The 20,854-nt window shown below is 47.0% G+C and overlaps 1 protein-coding gene across 5 annotated transcripts in view; it reads left to right on the plus strand.

Moving 5' to 3' along the window:
• Positions 1-20,854, plus strand: part of MYO1B (myosin IB) — a 911,317-nt gene that overhangs the window by 853,113 nt on the left and 37,350 nt on the right. The window lies entirely within an intron of this gene.

Raw genomic sequence — 20,854 nt, forward strand, 5'->3', positions numbered from 1 at the left:
CTACTGTGATGCATGCTCCCCTCATAGGTTAACACTGGGAAATCCTTAAAACACTTTTAAGCTGTAATTCGTGATTGCAGAGGAGTAGCTGCTTCATGTTTCATATCTTTGGATTGGTAATGATAAATTATCTTTACTGGCAAAATTTAATTCGGCATTACTAGTTTAAGAGTGCCACTGGATTCAAGCTATCCTGGCTGATATGGAGTGAATCCCCGAAACCGGTCCTAGGATGCTTGTTTCTGGTCCAGGGAGGACTTGGCTTGGCAGTTCGGGCTGCACTGTTCCCATGAGTCACAGGGTTAAGACTGATTTGCATATGGCCCGGTCTAAATTGGGGTGGCATGGTGAGCAAAAGAATGATCGATTTAACCCAGATCTCTTGACTGGGGGTGGATATTTTGATTTGTTCTGCAGTCCATTAATTGTGTGTATTTTACGTTTAGAAAGTGGGCATTTCTCTGCTCTTAGCTCTTTGTGTGCCTTCCAGCCTGTCGCCAATACATGTCTGACTTTGGGTGACAGCTAAACTTTGTGCATTCAGCTGCATCTCCGTTCATCTGCATACTGATGGGTCTTCTTGGGCAAAGGGAAGGGGAGGGACTGACCTGTGCACTTCAATAGGTATTGTCCTGACCTCACACAAAGCACTGATCAACCCCCCAGGGTTAGCCTGGCAGGCAGGACTGGGCTGAAAGGGGACCAGTGCACCTTAAATACTTTGGTTTTAAATCACCTCCACTTCAAAGGCACTTTAGGGTACAAGTACCAGGTCTGTGACCCCTTCTAATCAGATTCTTTTTGACCTGTAATCAGACATCGCTGGCTCTACATCTACACAATGCCAGAAGGACTGCTCTGCTGCCAGCAGGGACTGCAACTCTGCTAATGGGTCAGCTGTATTGGCCTGCTGCTTGTTAAGCTGCATGAGGGACTGCCACGTTACTACCTGCTTTGCTGTGCTGGCCTGCTGCCTGTTACCTATGTGCTTTGACTGGCCTAAAGTGTTGTCCAAGGGCTTGTTGGCTTGCCCCTGTTCGTAAAGGTTTCAGGGACATCAAATACTTTTGCTATACCAGTGCTGCCATGGGACTCCGAGTCAGGCAGTTGAAGATTGACCGGAATCAGTGCTTCCCTTGTCGAAAGGTTGAGTACTTTGATTAACTTGCACCAGGCACTCCTGGTGCAGGATACGAGTAGCCTATGCTGTGAGGACCCACACAACATAGGGAGAAGCAACTGCCTTGGGGTTGCGAGCTGAGTGAAGTGAACTCCTCAGTCATCTCCACTCCAACCACTTTCAACCTGACCAGCGTGCACCGCCATGGTCTGAGTGAGGACTTTGCCACTTCGGAAGTTCCGTCATAGAGGTCTGCGGTTCCGAAGGCTGTCGCAACCGAGTGGCCGCATTTTGAAGGTACTGTCTTACAAAAGGAACCGAGTGGACAAAGTTAGTGCTCCATGCAGCTCGCTGCTTCGCATTCCATGTGTTGGCCTCGTGGGACTCATTCCAGATCTCCCGTGCACATGATCTGGGCCCACCTGAAACCGTAGTAATTTATTCACTTATATTTGACGTTTCACATTCCTTAGTGGGGATCTAACTTGAACCATAAAGCACTGTCTTTATGAGCATATTTGAAACATGCTTATAACTTCAGAACTGTACAATCCGATCTTTATTGTTCTAATCTAGTTTGCTTCAGCACGAAGAGTATTGTTTTTAAACGCTTATATCTTGAGAAACATATTGTATTTTATAGTTTTAATCTTGTTTTGTTCAGAATATAATAAGCTATATTTCTAAACCAGTGTGGAGTCTTTTTGTGTTATCAATGTGTTATTGTGTGTGTGTGTTTTGCACAAATACTTTACACATTGCCTTTTTAGATAACTCTGCCTGTTCCATGTCAAGCTACCAAAGGGTTAGCACAGGTTATCGTTGTAGTTTATCTAGGTAACCGTGAGTAGAGTGGTGGGTTCTGCCTGGCTTGTGTGTATACCTTAGCCAACTAGAAACCCCATTTCTAACAGTTGTAATGCAACTGCATCTTCTATCCCCCGTGATACTAATATCACCTGTGGTGGAGCTCGTGACGTTTGAAGATATCTAGATATTGTCAAGTGAACATTTGATTGCCAAGTAGAGCCTCAGACTGCACTGCCCAGTCGACTTGATGTTGCCTGCCAAATGCTGAAATATTGGGTATAATAGAGGACTTAAGTTTGAGTTAAGCTCTCGCTGAGTACTCTTCTTCTCTTTAAGGTGTTTAATGCGATACTGCGAGTAGTTATTGCACTTTGTGGCCTCTGTTTTCTCTTGCTTGTCTGAGATGCTTTCTCACCCTGTTTGAGAGGGATCTTCATGGGGCAGTTTGGGAAAGGGCTGGATCAAGCGCCTTTTAGGAGGATGACTGCTTGTCAGCGTAGGTGCCGGTACACTAATTGCGTGGTGCCCCCTTTGACGGTTTTTGCTCATGCTCTGGATCTTGATCTTGGGCAACACATGTCTTTAGCTTGTGTACTTTAAGAAGGAAGGTCAATGAGTGTTTGAGTAGATGGTTTTCTGGGTCTGGCTTGTTCCGTTCCTCTGGCTCGTGTTCTTTGGGAGGGGGGGGATCGGCCAGCCTGTGATTGAGTGCTCATTCCCCCTAAGGCCATGACTCATACCTGGGGGTTATGTGCAAGAGGGTGGCCTTTTTTTACCTTAACATCATCCGTTACTTCTGATAAAATATGGGGAGAGTAGGTACAGCGCCACTGCACATTGGTAAGAATGGTAGGTTGTGGCTGAGTCTTGTTGAACTCTCTTGATCATGTCGTTCAAAACCTGCAACTGTCGGTCAATACCCTGAACAAGGACTGCAAGGGCCTTTAGGTGGTCCACTTATATTTACAGTATGTCTGCATGAAAAGTTAGTGCCAATGATATCCCCTCCATGGTGTTAAGCAAAGTGGATCGATTGGTCATAAGTAAGGGGGAATTTGCCATGTCTGAGAGGAGTCTCTCTCTCACGATGTGTGGCATTTTAGATTAATTGAATTGTGGGTCCTTTGGTTGTGATAGTGTTGGAGGGAGATTGAGGTTTCTCTTAAGTGCTTCCTCATTGGTTGACCTGCTATCCAGACTTGTTACCATTGGGGACCCATGTGGCACTTCTGAGCCTAATCCCAGCTCAACCATCCACTGCACCCTGTAATGCTGGACCATGTCTAATAACCTAGGGGGCCACACTGTATCATGACCCCTAATTGCCCCCACTACCAAGCACTGGGATCGGCCCCATGGGCCCTCCTTCACTGCCTGGAGAGCTCTGTAGCTGTTGCTCTTCCCCCAGAGCCCCAGCCCATGCACCACTCACTTCACTGGGCCTCGTACTTGTGCTGGCTAGCTGCGAAAAGCAGCAAAAGAGGCAAAGAAAAAGGCCGGCAGCTTGATTTGAGGTCGCTTCTGGTGTCAGCGAGCTGAGGTTGGTGCTGCCATGAAGTCTATGATGGTTGCCCCTACAGATCCACTGTGCTGAGGGGCTGTGGAGCTGTAGGGCTGCAGCAGTGGCGACAATGGAGGCACCTGTGCGCAGCTGATGGGGGGGCCCATGGTGAAAATTAGGAATACAGAAATCCCTCTCTGCATGCTTGGCTGACTCAGCTACTTGGTGCCTTCAAACCAGAGCAGAAGTGGACTGCGGCTCTTCCCAGGCATCCGGACGCAAAACCAGGAAATTCTGGTGCACTTGACACCTCTTGTGTGAAATTGGTCTCTACATTTGGACCCTCCACTGAGTAAAGCACCTCATTTGTGTGGTTGCATGTAGGGTAACAAATGTATTGGAACCACTTTTGCCAACTGTGGTAACTAAGGCTAACATGCTTACTGAAATTTTGCAGCCTCAAATTTCAGAGCCTTTGCTACAGTTCAATGAGGCTATACCAGGCACCTTGGTTGTGGCATGGTCAAAGCCTTGCTCAGTGCTGCTGGCAAGTTGCTTCATCTTTGGGAGCAGTTGTCCTAGTCTGGGTGAGCCCTCTTGACTCTACATCCGTTGCCAGAAAGTCTTGTGGTGCAGATTTCTGCCAGTAGAGTAAACCCTAAAGCGAGGCAAGAAGATGTTTTCTTACACTTTAGCATTGTGATCTCCCAATGCTGCTTGGCAGATACTCGTGCCCTCTGGGATATGGCAAGTAAGATCTTGACCACTCTCGCCGAGAAAGATTTCTTTCATACAATCCACCCACGACAGACAGGATATGTCCAAATACATTTTGTGGCCTATACTAGACACAACAGAATACATAGTGTAGTGATTCATTGTTGTGCATGGGTACATACTAGGAGATTCTTCAGGAATGTGCAAACATCCCACATGAATATGCCCTTTGACTCCAGGCTGTCTGGTGAAAGGTGGGCTTAGCTTTAGAGTGGATCAAAAATAGCTTTGCTCTGGCCTTTCTGTTTCATCACCAATACCAGATGGTCAGGCAAGGATTATTCCCAGAGGCCAGCTTGCTGTCAGAAGTGTCCATTTGCGTCCATGCAGTAGCCAATCCAGCCAACTTTTTTGATCACTATGTCATACAATACTCACTAAATAGGTTATGGTGACTTCACTGGAGCTCACAACATTACTCCAAATGTGTAATATGCAAATATTTTATTGACATATATAAGGAATACGTCTGTGATACAGACTAGAACTGCATAATAAAATTACCTGCTTTGGCTGAAGTCAGGTATATACTAAAGTGTATGGGCTTTTTCAAGTAATGTGTGTGAAGAGATTATAATGCAAATAATACTGCGACTCAATGGGGGGTCATGAATATATAAGGTAACTTCTGGCTATGATTTAATCAGAGCAACCACTTGAGTTGCAGATTGTGTACTGATCTAGCTAAATGAGTTCCTTGTGAACATTGTTTTGTACTTATGTACTCACCCAGCTCACAAGGACGTATGGATTGCTCTTGTTTTCTAACATATGCCAACAGTCCGAAGCAAACCCGGGCCGTCCTCTTTATGGCACCACAACTGCCCTTGATGGCCCTTTGATGGCTCTCCTCTCTTCTGAGACAAGGCGGATTAAGCGCTTGAGTGCTTTAAAGACAGCAGGGCTACAGCCAGGTCCATGGAGTTTTCCATGGCCCTTCGCCACTCCAACCAGCTTTCCATGCCTTTTGTGGCTACAAAAGGTGCTTCCAGCCACGTCTATACCTGCCCAACCACTGCGGCGTGCAAGCCTCCCAGTCTCTGTGTGGCCGAAGAATGGTACCCACAGATCTCATGGGTCGGGCAGCCAGATTTCGGGCCAGTCCACCGCCGCCTCGGCAGCTGCAGCCTCTAAATTGGTATAGTCTGTCCCCTTACGATTATTGGCACCCAGTGGAAGTTAGGATGTGTCATCTCCTGCCCCACTGGTGGTCTATAACATCCGACCAATGGCTACTCCATCCACTTCAAACCTACTCCTTCACCCATGCAACACTCTAGCGACAGGCTGACAGAGGACCATCTTTCTTTGCTCCACTAGCGTGCCTAACAAAAATGAATATGCCCTTGTGTTACGTAACTGGTGCTCATGTAAAGCGCTCTGGTACCCGATACCTTTGGGTCAAGTTCGTGATATATAAAAACTCCAGGAGAAAAAAAAAGTGACTGCTTTCTTGGCCAAGGGAGCCATAGATGCCAGAAGTAGGTAATTGTTTCTATGCCTGCTACTTTCTGGTGCTCAAGAAGGACTGAGGCATATGTGCTATCCTAGACCTGCACACTCAGTGTCTATCTCAAGCAGGAGAAGTTCAAAATGCTCACACTCAGGCCTTGGCTGCCCTGGACCCTGGAGATTGGATGGTAGATTTGGATTTTACAGGGCTCATACTTCGGCATTCCAGTCCTGCCGGCCCTCGGGAGTTACCTGTGGTTCGCAGTGGGACACAAGCACTTTGTTTGCTCTGCTCCATTTTAGCCTTAGCAGCGCGCCATGGGCATTAACCTAGGTGATGGCGGTGGTTCAAGGTCATCTGCGAAGATCAGGGGTGCTTGATGACTGGCTGCTAAAGGCGGGCTAGCCCCAGGCTCTCATCTCCCACATCCAGACTTCTGCGGACCTTCTATGCATTTGCTAGGGTTCACTATCACCGTGCCAAAGTCACACCTGACTCCCTCTCAGATGCTCCCTTTCTTCAGGGCTGTTATGGACATTGTGCAGTTTCTGGCCTATCACTCCGAATGACGCATCCAGTATATTCCAACTATGATGCCGACATTTCAGCCTCTATACTGGATTTCAGTGAGATGGACTCTGCAGCTGCTGGCCTCCTGCATCCCACTGGAATTTGTGGGCACTGCAATGAGACCTTAAATTACTGTGGGTGCAGCATTTGGGAAACCTCTTTGACATGGTCCAGATATCTGAGGGAACTGCAAACGATTTACAGGGTGGCTAACAAATCGTGATTGGGTCAGTGGCAGCCCCCCTCTCTTTTCCCCAACCAGATCTGACAGTGGTGACAGATGAGTCACTCCTAGGATGGGGCAGCCAGCTGGTAGAGTCGGAGATCAGAGGCCTCTAGTCTCTGGCGGATCTGGACTCCACATCCACCTTCTGAAGGTCCAGGCTATCTGTCTAGCATTAATTACCTTTCTACTCTCCATCAAGGGAAGACTAGTGCAGGTGTTCACAGGCAAAATCATCACAATGTTGTACTGCAACAATCAGTGTGGGGTGAGGCCGTGGAACCTTTGTCAAGAGGCCCTTCATCTCTGTACATTGCTGGAATATCAGGGTATTTCCCTGATGGTTCAATGCCTGGTGGGCTCTCTGAACACCAAGGCAGATTATCTCAGTGAAGATGCCTATCAGATCACAAATGGTGTCTCCATCTGGATGTGGTGCAAGGTCTCTTACAGCAGCAGCGAGAGCCTTGGTTAGATCTACCACTGCAGCCAACACACAATGTCAGCAGTTCTGTGCGCTGGGGTTTCCAATGAGACTCTTAATCGTAGATGCTTTTCGTCTCAATTGGAGCTCACGCCTCTTGTATGCCTTTCCACCCATACCAACCCTTCCCAGAGTTCTCAAGAAGATCAGGAACACCCAGTCCCAAGTCATCCTTGTGGCTCCAAACTGGACTCGGAGAGTTTAGTATACCGAGCTGTTGAGCGTGACCTTTGGTCCTCCGATCAGGCTGCTCCTATGGAAGAAACTTCTGTTACAACAGCAGGGGAGGGTTCTCCATCCAAACCTATCAACACTCCTCCTTCTTGCATTGAGATTGAGCGGCACCAGTTCTGCTCAAAGTCTGCAGTGTTATTCTGCCAGCCAGGCGTTCCTCCACCAAAACGGTAGGCGCCTGCCGTTGGGACAAGTTAGTGCCATGGTTTGCAGAAAAACAGGTTGAACCCCCCCCCCCCCCCCCCCTAAACTCCCCTTTCTCAAGTTTTTCTCTTTATTATTTATCTTGCCCAGCAGCGCTCCGGGCACCTTGAACAGTTTTCTTCCTGCTGTCTCAGCCTATCTGCGGTTGCCTGGCCAACCATCCCTCTTCAAATCCTCTATTTGCACATAAGTTCTTGAAACCTTTGCAACATATGTTTTCTCCTTCTCCCTTTATCACACCTCGTGGTACCTTAATCTTCTCCTGACTTTACTGAAGTGTGCTACCTTTGAGCCCTTGCACAACTGTCTAGTCAGACTCCTTACCATCAAGACGACCTTCCAGTTGGCAATAGCATCTGCCCAGAGTGTCAATAAGCTGCAGACCAAGCCTACACACCTGAACATCTACCCAGACAAGCTGCTTCCATGATCTAGAGCTGGCTTTCTACCGTAAGTCATCACTCCCATTCATGTAGGCCAGTCCATTACTCTGCCTACTTTTTACGCTGTGCCACGTCCCTCTAAAGAAGAGGAGCGGCCTCACTGACTGGACTCAAAAAGTCGCTCTGTATTGTACTGCTCGTGGGTTATGTCGGAGTGAAGAACAAAAAGTCTGTGCAGAAATGGACCTCCTCCGAATGGATCATTCTCTTCATTAAAATCTGCTACGCATTGGTCAAGAAGCAATCCCCCACCAAAGCTGCAACCACTGCGTCAGCATGCGGAGTCCCGGTCCTGGACATATGCCAGGCAGCAAAGTGGGCTTCCTTGCACATGTTCACAAAACACTACTGCTTGAACAGTCCGGCGTGTCGAGATGGGCACTTTGCCCGTTCGGTCCTGCAGGATTTTTTGGTATGAAATTGTTTTGCAGACCCACCTCTGGGGACGGTATTAATTGGGTATCTATTCTGTAGTAAGGAATCTGCTGCTAGAAGTTTACAAGTTACTTACCTTCAATAATGCCTCATCTGACAGAGACTCTATCTAGCCATAGATTCCTTACCGACTCACCCATCCTCCCCAGTCTGCAAACAGATTTCCAGGGACTGGGCTTTCCCCTTTCAGGGGCCTAGTTTTTCATACCAGTGGTCAGTGTTCTTCGTGGCTCTGCATTCTTGCATGGAAAGTCAAGAAAAGAAACTGGCATCAGCACGCTGGGGTTGCGCTTATATAGGTACCGAGCACTTCTCATCCAGCGCAGCCAATGCCAGCACGCAGAACAGATTGATGCCACCTACCAGTGCACTGGTGTACTGCTCAGAAGAACATTTCCCAATCAGTCTGACACCTAGGTAAGGAATCTGCAGCTAGATAGTCTCTACCAGATAAGGCAATACCAAAGGTGAGTAACCGGTCTGTTATGCCTGCCATTGGTCTCGGTCTCCTTTATCTGCTCTCACCTCAGCTGCTGCTTTCCTATGGTTCTGAATAAAGTCAGGCGGAACCAAGTTCAGATCATCCTGATGGCCCTATTTGGACTTGGAGTGTCTAGTATGCCAGCCTGCTGAATCTAAATGTCTACCTCATACTCAGTCTACCTATTAAGGAGGGCCTGCTCTCCCAACAGCAGGCCAGGGTTTTCTATGTGAACCTCCACATCCAAGCATGGAGATTGATCAGTATTAGCTGAGCAGATTTGATCTTCCAGAGGAAGTGGTGGATGTCATCTTGGTTTCTCGTTCATAAAGTAGATACATAGATTCATTTTAGGCATCCTGCAATATTTGTGGCCTAGTGAGATGACTGTCTCGTCACTCCACTGTATGTGAAACTTTCTGATGCGCTTCTATTTGTCCAGTGTTTTGTCCAGAAATGCCTTCATTGTGAGCTCTATTAAAGGTTATTTCTGTGTTTGCCTAATATGCCCTCTTTATTGTAAGTCACCAGTTGTGATGCATTTCTTGATAGATCTTGTGTATGTATATGTGTCATAGGTTTTGTAAATGCTAATTCCGAACTATATATAGGGCCTCAAACCTCTGTTTTTTTCAGTGAATTTCAAAGGTTTTTTAATAGCAAATTTCTATAGCTATGAAATATAATATTTTTTATAATGAATCCTATATTGTATATTTATGTAATACTATTTTTTTATGTATATTGTTCATGTTTATTTATTTATTTATTTATTTTTTGCCCTGGAGCGCTCCCGGTGCGCGTACCGGTGAGCGCACCGGTAAGCGCAGTCTTGCGGCGCGCCCTGGTGCGTGTACCGGTGAGCGTCCCGTTAGCGCTATTGCCACGAACGAAAACATCATCGTGACGTATCGCGTAGCCGCGTGATGCATCTTATGACGCACGGCGTAAGCGCGCCCGAGCGCATACAATCGCGCTACGTACGCGCATCTCAACCACCACCACAAGGACCACCACAACAACACAGTGGTGGTGAAGAAGAAGAGGAGGAGGAGGAGGAGAGGCAGTTCCTGCCTGAAGATAATACCCCCTATAAACCCAAGGAGCACTTTGTGTGGGAGTTTTTAAAATCCCAAGGGGACTAAAGAAAGTAAAAACACTGAAAAAAACCATAGGTTTCACACCAGTTATAGTTAGCTGGAAATTTTAATGAAATAAAACCATTGAAATTCCCACGTTATAGTTAGTTGGACTCACTATAACTTGCGCGCCTGCAATGCACTGCTGATGTCGTCACATATTACATCACTCATGACATGGTCAGTGACATCACTCATGACAACATTTTTTATATGTTTACTCCTGCGTTGTTTGTTAGGCTGCAATGGGACCTTAATTTGATTCTCACCTTTTTACTATGAATGCCTTTGAGTATGCAAAGCTCTTATTTTAAAATCTTCTGATTACTTCTAGGCCATGTCAGTGAACTGCATGTGCGCTCATTGCCACCACTGTATACGCGTTCTTTCCAGACAAGGTGATGCTTCAGACTTTGGCATAATTTCTATCAAAAGTGGCATTGCTCTTACATGTGGGGCATTTTATCACACTCTTTGCATTCTTATCTCTATCACATCCCTATAAGGAGGAGGAGAAGCTTCACTGGTTGGGCCCCAAAAGAGTCCTTAGCTTTTATATTGATTGAACTTAGGCGCTCTGAGTGGATGTCAAACATTGTGTGTGCTTGGCAAACTTTTTGTGTGCTTTTACGGGTCTACAAAGGGAAGGGCAGTTGTGTAATGTGCCTTATCCAGATGCATCATTCGTTGCATATGATGTGTTATGATGCCTTGGCCAAAAAAGAGCCTCTCGAGGGCCTTTACATTCATTCTATTAGAACTAAAGCTGCCACTACTCCCGAAGCCAGAAATGTTACAGTGATGCCAGGCAGCCACATGTGCATATGCCCATACCTTTAAGAGGCATTACAGGCTTGACTCTGATTCATAGGGAGGGCCTTCCTGGATGAAGTCCCACTCCTCAGACCCCTTTGCCCTAATTTTTGGGTGGTACTGCTTTGGTACATATTCAAAAGGTGCTGAGGTTGCAGTTAGAAGTATTTGTCAGTAATTCTTTCTGGAGGATACTCTAACTGCAGATTTCTCAACCACCCACCCTCCTTTCCATCGTAGAAGTGCATTTCTATGTATTAAGGTTCCATGTTCAATTTTGGACACTCACTGTTCTGTCTGTTACTGAAGCTCTGTATCTAAAGGGATGTAATGCTCTGTTGTAAACTGACCTAAAATTACAGGCATGATGCGCCAATCAATCAATCAGGGGTTTGTGAAGCGCACTTCTCACCAGTGAGGGTCTCAAGGTGCCGGGGGGAGAAGGGTTTCGAGCAGCTCCTTCTCATCCGAAGAGGCGGGTCTTGAGGCTCTTCCTGAATGCTTGCAGTTTTGGGGTACATCTGATGCTGAGGGGGAGTTCATTCCAGGTCTTTGTCGCGATTTAGGAAAAGGATCTTTCTCTTGTTCTGGCTCTGCGGATGTGAGGGATTTCGGTCAGGGCAAGGTCGATGGAGCGGAGGTTTATCTTAAGTACGTAGAAGGAGATTCTTTCATTAACGTATTGGGGTCCGGTGTTGTCGATGATTTGTAGGTGTGAGTGAGCAGCTTGAAAGCCACTATTTTCGACAGGGAGCCAGTGGAGGTCTTGTAGGTGCTGGGTGATGTTGTCTTGTCGTGGGATGCAGAGGACGAGTCGGGTTGCAGCATTCTGGATGGACTGGAGTTTGAGCAGTAGCGATTTCTTGATTTCGGCGTAGAGGGCGTTCCGGTAGTCCAGTCTGTTAGTTATGAGTCCGTGGGTGACAGTCTTTCTGAATTCAGTTGTGCACCATCACTTCTGGAGCTGGGACGAAGCCAGTGAGGAGTGTAAAGGCACCATTATTAGTGCCGAAGCAATTGCTGGAAACATTTCCAATCTAGACTGGTGCCTGGAGGGAATTCATGTGATAAATAATTTGTGGTTAGGCAGAGTATCCACCGCACGGAGCATTAATGAAGGTAAGTAACTTTTTCTTCTTGTCCAGTGATATAGTAGGTATGTTGGGGTGCAGTCCTTTGTTTGGGAAGACTGTATGTTAGTCCACTGTGGTCTCCGGATAAAGGATCCTTGCTAATTCCTAGTTTTTTCAGTTCAGCCCTTCCTTTTTGTGGCAATATAGCAGTTCAAGACTGTGCATGGTGGGTATTAAAGAAGTGGCCTCTCACCAAGGAACAAGGTGCTATTTATGAACTAGGCTTCCAAGTTTTGCTGTTTGTGGGCGTTTGTGTTCCAAAAAGTTTTTCTTCAAAATGGCATGCTTGTAAAAATGTGTTATCCTGTTTCATTTTATAGACTATTTGTCTGGAAATAGTCCATACTCTTGTCAGTCCCTTTTCTAGAACAGTAGCTCTTTGTGGCTAAGTAGCTATTTCTCCAGTAAATGGCAAGTGGCGTACTATACTCAACCGCATAATCCCTCTTGTTTAAGGTTCTGTTTTGATTTTTATGCTAAATTAATTTTGTGCTTTAGGTGATGTGTATACAATTATCTCCAGTTTGAATGTTTGAATATAGCAAATAGCTGATTACTTAACTTTACAAATTTGAATTGAGAGGTTGCACCTAGTTTGCAGCATTTTAAATTCTTTTTAACTAGAAGCAAAATGTTTTTGTTAAGATCAGCAAACAAGCAGATGTTTTATAATGTAGCACGTACAGCAAATCGTGATAACCAAGAACCTCCATGCCTTGTGTTAGAACTGGGGGTCTCTAGTTGGCTGAGGTAGGTACCTTAGTCCAAATAGGAACCCTTTCTTCTAAGTCAGGGAAAGGAAGGACACCTTCTCAGATAGCCCCTACTCACTCCCTTGGTAGCTTGGCACGAGCAGCCAGGCTCATCTCCAAGGCAAATGTGTAAAGTATTAACAACCACGCTCTCAGTAACCTAGTGATAACACCACAAATAGACTCCAGGAGAGTTTCATGAAAAACAAGTATATGTTTATAAAAACATATATAAAAACAAGATCTACGATGAGACCACACAATAAAAAATCCAACATATACGTATTTGTAATATTTCACCTTGTTGGTTATTAGGCCAGCAAGCCCTTGTAGGTTCTTGCAGTATTAATGAGCAATTCTCAATGATCCAGTGCAGTCTTAATGCAATGCTATGCAGTACGTAAAGCAAGAATCAGGCAGTTTGTGATGTAAAAATAATGCAGTTCGTAATGCAGCAATCAGGCTGTTTGTAATGCCAAAATAATGCAATTCATAATGCAACAATCAGGCAGTTTGTACTGCAAAAATAATGCTGTAGTTGTAATAAGCTTTATTCGATAAAAATTTATCATAAAAGCATATGCATATAAAAATCCAATTGGTGTAAACATGGAGCACATAAAAACATCATAGTATACATTAAATTCCAAACATTTAAAAACCACATATATACAAGTTAAAATAGATATGAAGTAAAAAAGAAGGGGAATCCATTTTCACAAGGCTGGTAAAATAGAATTAAACCATGATGATTTTTACACTAGACATTCAACTTTTAGGAGATTGGTGTTATCATAACTGTCACCCATACATATCTCCGGTGTTAAGACTTATTACATTTTTCGCTTGGATCTTTGTGTCAGCCATGCGCATCCCAGGTATTTAGCTACTCCACATATCAGTGTCAAAGAAGAGGTATCAGTTTTTAGGATGCGTAGTGCAGCACAATGATTCGTAGGGCCTAGCGTTTTGCAGACTGGTTTGATCCATTTTGCTCTAGCCATCCCGTAGACCGGGCAGGCAAAGAAAAAATGGGCAATGGACTCATTGGGATGGACACAGCTTGGGCAAGGAGCTGGTGTTGAATTAGGCCCCTTCCAAGATGCTATCACATCCCTAATCTTATCTTCATATATAGGACCCTGTCCCTGGGAACCTGAATAAAATCGAGGTAGGGTTCTAATCTGCAGGTGTTTTTATGTTCGAAGAACCCCTCAGTAAGTTTTCCAGATTTTGAATTGGATAGTGTCTGCACCCAATCGGCGCATTTTAAAACCTGCGTACGTGGTGGGGTCTGGCTGGCCCAAGCCTCACAAAGTCCAATGTCAGATAAAAGCTGCCTAAGGTCTACCAACCATTTGATTCTACTCCCTGTGTCGGCTAGGACCAGTTTGTCAAGGGCAGCAGTATAGTTGGACAGCTCAGCAGTCCTTCTTATGCGCGCCCAGAAGAGCAGAGGGCGAAGGCGTGCAATATCCTGGATAGATCGCCTTCCCATGTCATAAAACAAAGGCTTTAAGGGAGTGGAAATGGGGAGGGAAAGGTCTCTTAAAAACTTATTTTCCGACTTAGCAAGCTCACTAGTATTCTCCATGCCCCAAAGTTCGGCCCCATAAAGGGCTGAAGGTAATGCTTTACCGTCATAGACCGCAAGGGCCGGGGCAACTGGCCTACTCGCAGACAGATGTTGTTCTCTGACGATCGCCCCTGACACCCGCTTGTGGTTTAAGAGCATCTTGGCGAGATGGGAACTCCATTCCATATTTTTAGAAACCAGGATTCCCAAATAGTCAAAGGACTCGACCACGTCCAGAGGGGCACCGTTTAGAACAATACCATTTCTAAACCATTTAGAAGGGTTGATAGTCATTAATTTGGTTTTACTTGTATTGATTCAGTCCCTGAGAATTACAAAAGGAGCTAAATCTGTTTAAGAGCTTTTGGAGGCCACCCAGTGTCTTAGATATCAGGAGGGTATCGTAGGCGAACAGGAGGGTTGGTTTCTTCTCTCCGGCCAAAGTGAGAGCGTCTGTTGGTTCCTCATTAAGGTGGTCCACCACCCCATTGATGAATAATGAAAACAGGGTGGGGTCCAAGTAACACGCATCCCTGGCGTACGCCCCGGTTCACCACGATCCTCTCTGTCAACTACCCCTGAGATCCCCACCTGACCTTTGCATTGTTGTCATTATGCAGCCCTTTTAAAAAGTCAAGAATCTGGGGGGGGGGGATGCCCAGTTGTTGAAGGACCTGCCAAAGCTTGTCCTGGGGCACCCGGTCGAATGCAGTCTTCAGATCTATGAAGGCCAGATACAGACTGCATTTCCCTATGATCACTATTTTCCAGTAGATCATAAAGAATCTGCCTTTCCTGGAGCAATGCTATTTATAGCTAGTTCCACCTTTTGGAGCTCAAAGCTGTCTGGTTACTCGGGGGCACCTGAGATGGTTGGGGAAATCTCAACGCTTGGGGACTCAGAACAATCTTCTCCCGAATATAGATTGGAGAAGTGTTCCTGTCATTGCTGTCCTGTGATATGGTTAGGGATTAGATCAGATACTTTCCTATTCCTTCTATTGATTAGATCCCAAAATAGGTTTGCCTCCCTCTGGACAGAGCGATACAAAAGGGACAGAGGCCTGCTTAAGTTCCTGCCAATGGGCCTAATCCCAATTGCGTTTTGCTTCCACCAGGGCCTTAGAATAATCTTTCCTGGCTATTTTAATTGCTGGTGAATCCTTCGTCCTGATGGCAAAAGACAAGGCCGCCCTCCTTCCCCTACAATTAGGAGAGGACCATGGGGTGGTAGGCCTTGCTTGATAATGCTTTGGAGCCGATTTCCCTTCTATAGTAAAAAAAGAAATAAGCTTATTAATGGATTCTTGATAAAAGTGTTGAAAGTTAAATTGACTCCCCTTATCGCTATAAAGCACCATAAGTTCCCTGTTCTTGAATTCAACAACCTCCCTAGTGCTTTGCAATTTTCCTTCTTGTTGGGAGACTTTATGCCATTTGAGGCATCGCTTACAGGTAGAGGGGATTACCTCTCTGGTTGTGATTAAGGGACGATTACATGCCTTAGCCCCAGAGGGTCGCCAGATATTGTTTACTTGAAGACAGAGAGGGTTATGGTCGCTGTCTATAGAAGGCGTAACTACCATGTCTTCCAGGTCCCCCAGAGTCGAACATCAATGAGAATATAGTCTATTCTGGATGGGGAACTTAACCTATTAAAAGTGTTTGCTCCATTTAAATCAGAGTATGTTCTCCCGTTCACAGCTCTTAGACCATATTCCAAAGTGAGGGCATTCATTTGAATAGCCCTCTGGGACCACTTTTTAATGGGGTCTAAATTAAGGGGCGGGAGAGCCCATTTTGCTTCTTCTTCGGCAGTACCCAGAAGATCATCCTCACTCAAAGGTTCAAATGTTACATTGGAGTCTCCAGCTACTACTGTGTTGAAATGCGGAGAGATGGAAGATAGCATACTTTTCAAAGAAGATATGGTCGATGGTGTTTGGGCGCCTGGAGAGCCTCTTGCATAGATGTTAAATAGTTCCAAGGCTGTACCATTAGGTGTACCTCTGACAGCCAAGTGTGAGTAGTAATCCACCAGTTGAGGGCAATGCTAACCCAAATTTGCAGTCCCCCAGAGGGGCGCCCTTTACCTGCACTGGTTGCAGGGATACAATAAGTGTAACCGGGTTTATATAGCAGAATTAGGCTCCATGTCTCCTGGAATAGATACACCTCAAACCTTTCAACAAAACTATTCCATTCGGGGAGCAATAATTTCTTCTCTAACCCCGCTATATTCCACGAGAGGATATTAAGAGTTAGTGAATCAGTCCTATTAATCATGGTCTCCACTGCTACACTATTTATATCACCAGGCATTGCCTGTGCGTCTTTTTCAACCAAACCCTGACCCATTGGGATCCCTGCAGTTTGAGAGTTAGCTGGGGCATTGGACTCTCTACACCTTGGTGCGGTTGAAGCAGTAGTGTTCTTATCGTTGTCCCTTGATTTTAGTCCATCTACCTTATTCAAGCCAGACCCCCCTCCCCTTCTCCCTACTTTATCTTGATCTGCCACCCCCGGTAATGCCCAGAGTGGGCAATGTCTAATCTGAATGGCAGAGTGCTCGGGAGAGGAGGTTCGAAACTCCAAGGCCAGCAGATTCTCAGCAAGAACCGCATCGGTTAGCATTAGCTCAATGCAATCCAGCTCAGAATTTCGCGAGGCAATCCTCCTCACTTTAAGGATATCTTCGCGGATTATGGACCTGCAGCCCCTTACATGCCGCAACCAGTGCGTTGCCTTGTTGTGAAGGGACTCACTGCATTCATACCCCTGACTACAGGAGGGTTTTGGAACTTTCACCATATATACTATTGCCCGGGGGTTCGCGGGCATAGCCGTAAGGGGTTGTGCCTGATGCCTCAGGGTGCTGGGGGATGAAGGAATGTGCTAAGCCCCAGATACTTTCAATGGGTTAGTATAGGCTTTTTTCAAACTAAGAACTGGGGCCATAGGAGAAGTGACATTTCCTATATCTCGCAACCTAGAGGAGATCCCACTTCCCCTCTCTGAAGCAACACCACTTATTGAACTATTCCAGTGGGGAGGGACTGAGGAAGGGGGAGCCTGGGGCAATGGGATAGGAGCTGGAGTTTTGAGCTTGGTCCTGCAATTAGAGCTTCCACCATTTTCCTTAAGAGGTCCACCTCTTTTTGCAGTGAATCCACTTTCTGCAGCAGCCCCTCATTGGTATCCCTACATCCACATCTATTCGCCAGATTGCCAGCAGAGTTGCATTCATTCCTTGTCGGGAGTACGAATCCCTCCGGCAGGTGCTCTAATACTGCAAATCTATTGGCACAGGAAATTGGGGAAGGGTTTTCATCACCTCGATTATCACTTGTGGCCCCTAGATTATTTCAATTTAATAGTGGTGAGGAGGAAGGAGGTCGAAGATGTTTCTCAGTACCCTCTGCCGGTGGGCTGTGGGGGATTGGATTTGTGTTTTGTTGGGCCTGCTTTCTAAACATAGCTGGAATTGTACGTTGAGGGTTATCTAATCCATTCTTCTGATGATCTGTACTAATGTCAGATACTTCATTATTATCCCCTAAGATCTCTTCACATTCGGATACTATTAACTCTATTCTATCGAGGACACAATTGTTAGCCGCATGGCTCGCTTTTTTAACCTTTTTTCCTTTCTTATTCCCAGCTGCCCCCCCCACCCTCCATTGCTTTCCTCTTGCCCATTATAAACGTGTCAATATCGGAAACAAACTATCACAGTAATGTGCTAATCCGGACACAACTTTCGCCACCAATAGTTCCCCCAACAATGGTAATTGCGATGGCAAATGTCCCCAGGTAAGTTCCCAAATAAATTCCACAAGTTGTCCCGAAAAATGGAATCAGAACAGTACCTTATGTCCCCTGGCTTAGGTGACAGGGGGGGGGGCCCAGCCCAGCCTCTGCCTGCGCTGATGTGCGCGGATGGGCCCGCCCTTGGCCAGGGCATGCCCGCGCATGTCCCGCGCCGCGGGGGCCCACAGGTGTTTTTATGGCACCTCCTGGTACTGATGCGCTGACGAGATGGCAGGCGTGGCAGGAGGGACTATGAGAGATGTAGTCCCCTCGCCAGAACAATGACGCACAGTCAGGATGCGGTGGTACTGCAGCCCCTCCCGGGACCGTTAAGGCGGCAGAAACAAACGTTGCAGTCTCACCGACACTAATGGCAAGAAGCAGGTGAGACCTGGTGTGGCGAGGGTTTCCTCGTGCGTCCCGTGCCGCAGGGGCCCACGGGTGTTTTTATGGCACCTCCTGGCGCTAGCGTGCTGACGAGATGGCAGGCGTGGCAGGAGGGACTATGGGAGATGTAGTCCCCTCGTCAGAACAATGACGCACAGTCAGGACGTGGTGGTACTGCAGCCCCTCCCGGGACCGTTAAGGCGGCAGAAACAAACGTTGCAGTCTCACCGAGACTAATGGCAAGAAGCAGGTGAGACCTGGTGTGGCGAGGGTTTCCTCTGGCGTCCCGCGCCGCGGGGGCCCACGGGTGTTTTTATGGCACCTCCTGGTACTGGCGCGCTGACGAGATGGCAGGCGTGGCAGGAGGGACTATGGGAGATGTAGTCCCCTCGTCAGAACAATGACGCACAGTCAGGACGCAGTGGTACTGCAGCCCCTCCCGGGACCACTAAGGCGGCAGAAACAAATGTTGCAGTCTCCCCGAGACTGATGGCAAGAAGCAGGTGAGACCTGGTGTGGCGAGGGTTTCCTCGGGCATCCCCAAAAATAATGCAATTCGTAATGCAACAATCAGGCAGTTCTTAATGCAAGCATAATACAAAAATAATGCTAAAATGAGTTACTCTGGCACCGATCGTGGGGCTCTGGACGATCTCTACGTCACTCCTACTGACTCACGGTCAGCTACTGCCAAAATATGCCCCCTACACTGTTATGATGGAAAACAAAGTGCAGCCCCGGTGCTGCCACTCCTCTGAAAAGTACGGGCCACGATATGGACTTGAGCGGAGGCTCGTGCTGCTAAGAGGGAAAGGGCGAGAGAGTTTCTCTCGTACCTCGTACCCCGCCCCAGGTGGCAACACATGCACGGTATGGTAGCTGAGTGTTACCTGGGGGTACGATCTCACTCTTCTCTCCTCTCAGCTTGGGCCTCCGATGCGACTTCGTTGATCTTGGGCAGTGGAACTCGGACCTACAATGGTGATGGTGCGAGGTCGCTCTTTGGCAAAGGCAGGCTCGGACCGGCAGCGGTGAATTCCCACAGTTCCTCTGGGGATGCCGGTCTAGGCCAATGCCAATGACAATTGCAGCACTTCTGGTCACGCTGTTGATCAAAGTAACAAAACTGCTCCGGGACACAGTCACGGGGCAAGTTCTCACAAAGGTCTCAGGCTACCACAGGGCACACGCACACAGCGTCGCTGAGACTCACTTGGACTCCGGGTGCACACGATCACAGGACAATCCTCACGAAGGTCTCTGGCTGGAACAGGGCACACACACACAGCATGGCTGAGACTCACTTGAGCTCCTGGTGCACACAATCACAGGGAAATCCTCACGAAGCTTTCAAGCTGCACAAAGCACACGCACACAGCGTCGCCGAGACTCACTTGGACTCCGGGTGCACACGATCACAGGACAATCCTCACGAAGGTCTCCGGCTGGAACAGGGCACACACACACAGCATGGCTGAGACTCACTTGAGCTCCTGGTGCACACAATCACAGGGTAATCCTCACGAAGGTCTCAGGCTGCATGAGGCACATGCACACAGCGTCGCTGAGACACACTTGGAAACTTTTATGTTCCTGAGTTTCCACAACAAGGAGCTAGCTCTCCTGGAGCCCTTGGGGACAAGTTACTTCAGTACACAGCACACAGCAAAGCCCTTTCAAGCAGGGGAACACAGTTCACAGCAAAGTCCCTAAGCCTCTCCGTGGTTAAATCAGCAAACTGAATGCCAGCCCCAGAACACACAGCAAGGGTCAGTCCTTCTCTTCGGTCTCTTCAGCTTTTCTTCCTTGGCAGAGGTTCCTATTGACCACAAAGTAGTTTGCAATCCCTTTCAGTCTTGATCAGTCCAACGTTCAGGGGTTTCAGCTCTCATAGTTATACCCCTAAATGTCTTTGAAGTCTTTGTGTTCAGGGGTACTGACCCCTGTATAAATCAGTTCTGGGTGTCTCCCTGACAGTGACACCTTCTTCATTTGATTAGTGGGGGTCTGGATCCTCAATCACTCAGCAGTAGATGGAGCCATTGTTTTATGGCAGCAGCCAAGGCCTCTTCACCTCCAGATGCTTCTCCTCCCCCTTACACTCCAGATGCAGGTCAGCCTGTTGCTGTCTCACCTCCTCCCCTGGGTCAAGACATTTCCCAGATCCTATCACATTCAAATCCAGACAGTCAACCCACAACCAGGCAGAGACACACAGAATTGTTCGAATAAAGAAACCAGCCACTTCTAAAAGCGTGTTTTCTAAACACACAATTCAAAAACCACCCTCACAAAAAGATGTCTTATTAAATTGTGAGTTCAGGCACACTAAACGTCCACTCTCCATCTTAAGCCCATGGAAAGATAGGCTGGAAGCATATTGCACATATTCTGTCCTATGGGCAAGATGGCCTTGCAACAGTAAAAAACGAAATTGGCAGTTTTTCTCTGTTAGGACATGGTACACACCTTAGTACATGTCCTACCTTTCACATACACTGCACCCTGC

This window comes from Lissotriton helveticus, chromosome 3_1, assembly GCF_964261635.1.
Source record: "Lissotriton helveticus chromosome 3_1, aLisHel1.1, whole genome shotgun sequence".
NCBI classification, from domain to species: domain Eukaryota; kingdom Metazoa; phylum Chordata; class Amphibia; order Caudata; family Salamandridae; genus Lissotriton; species Lissotriton helveticus.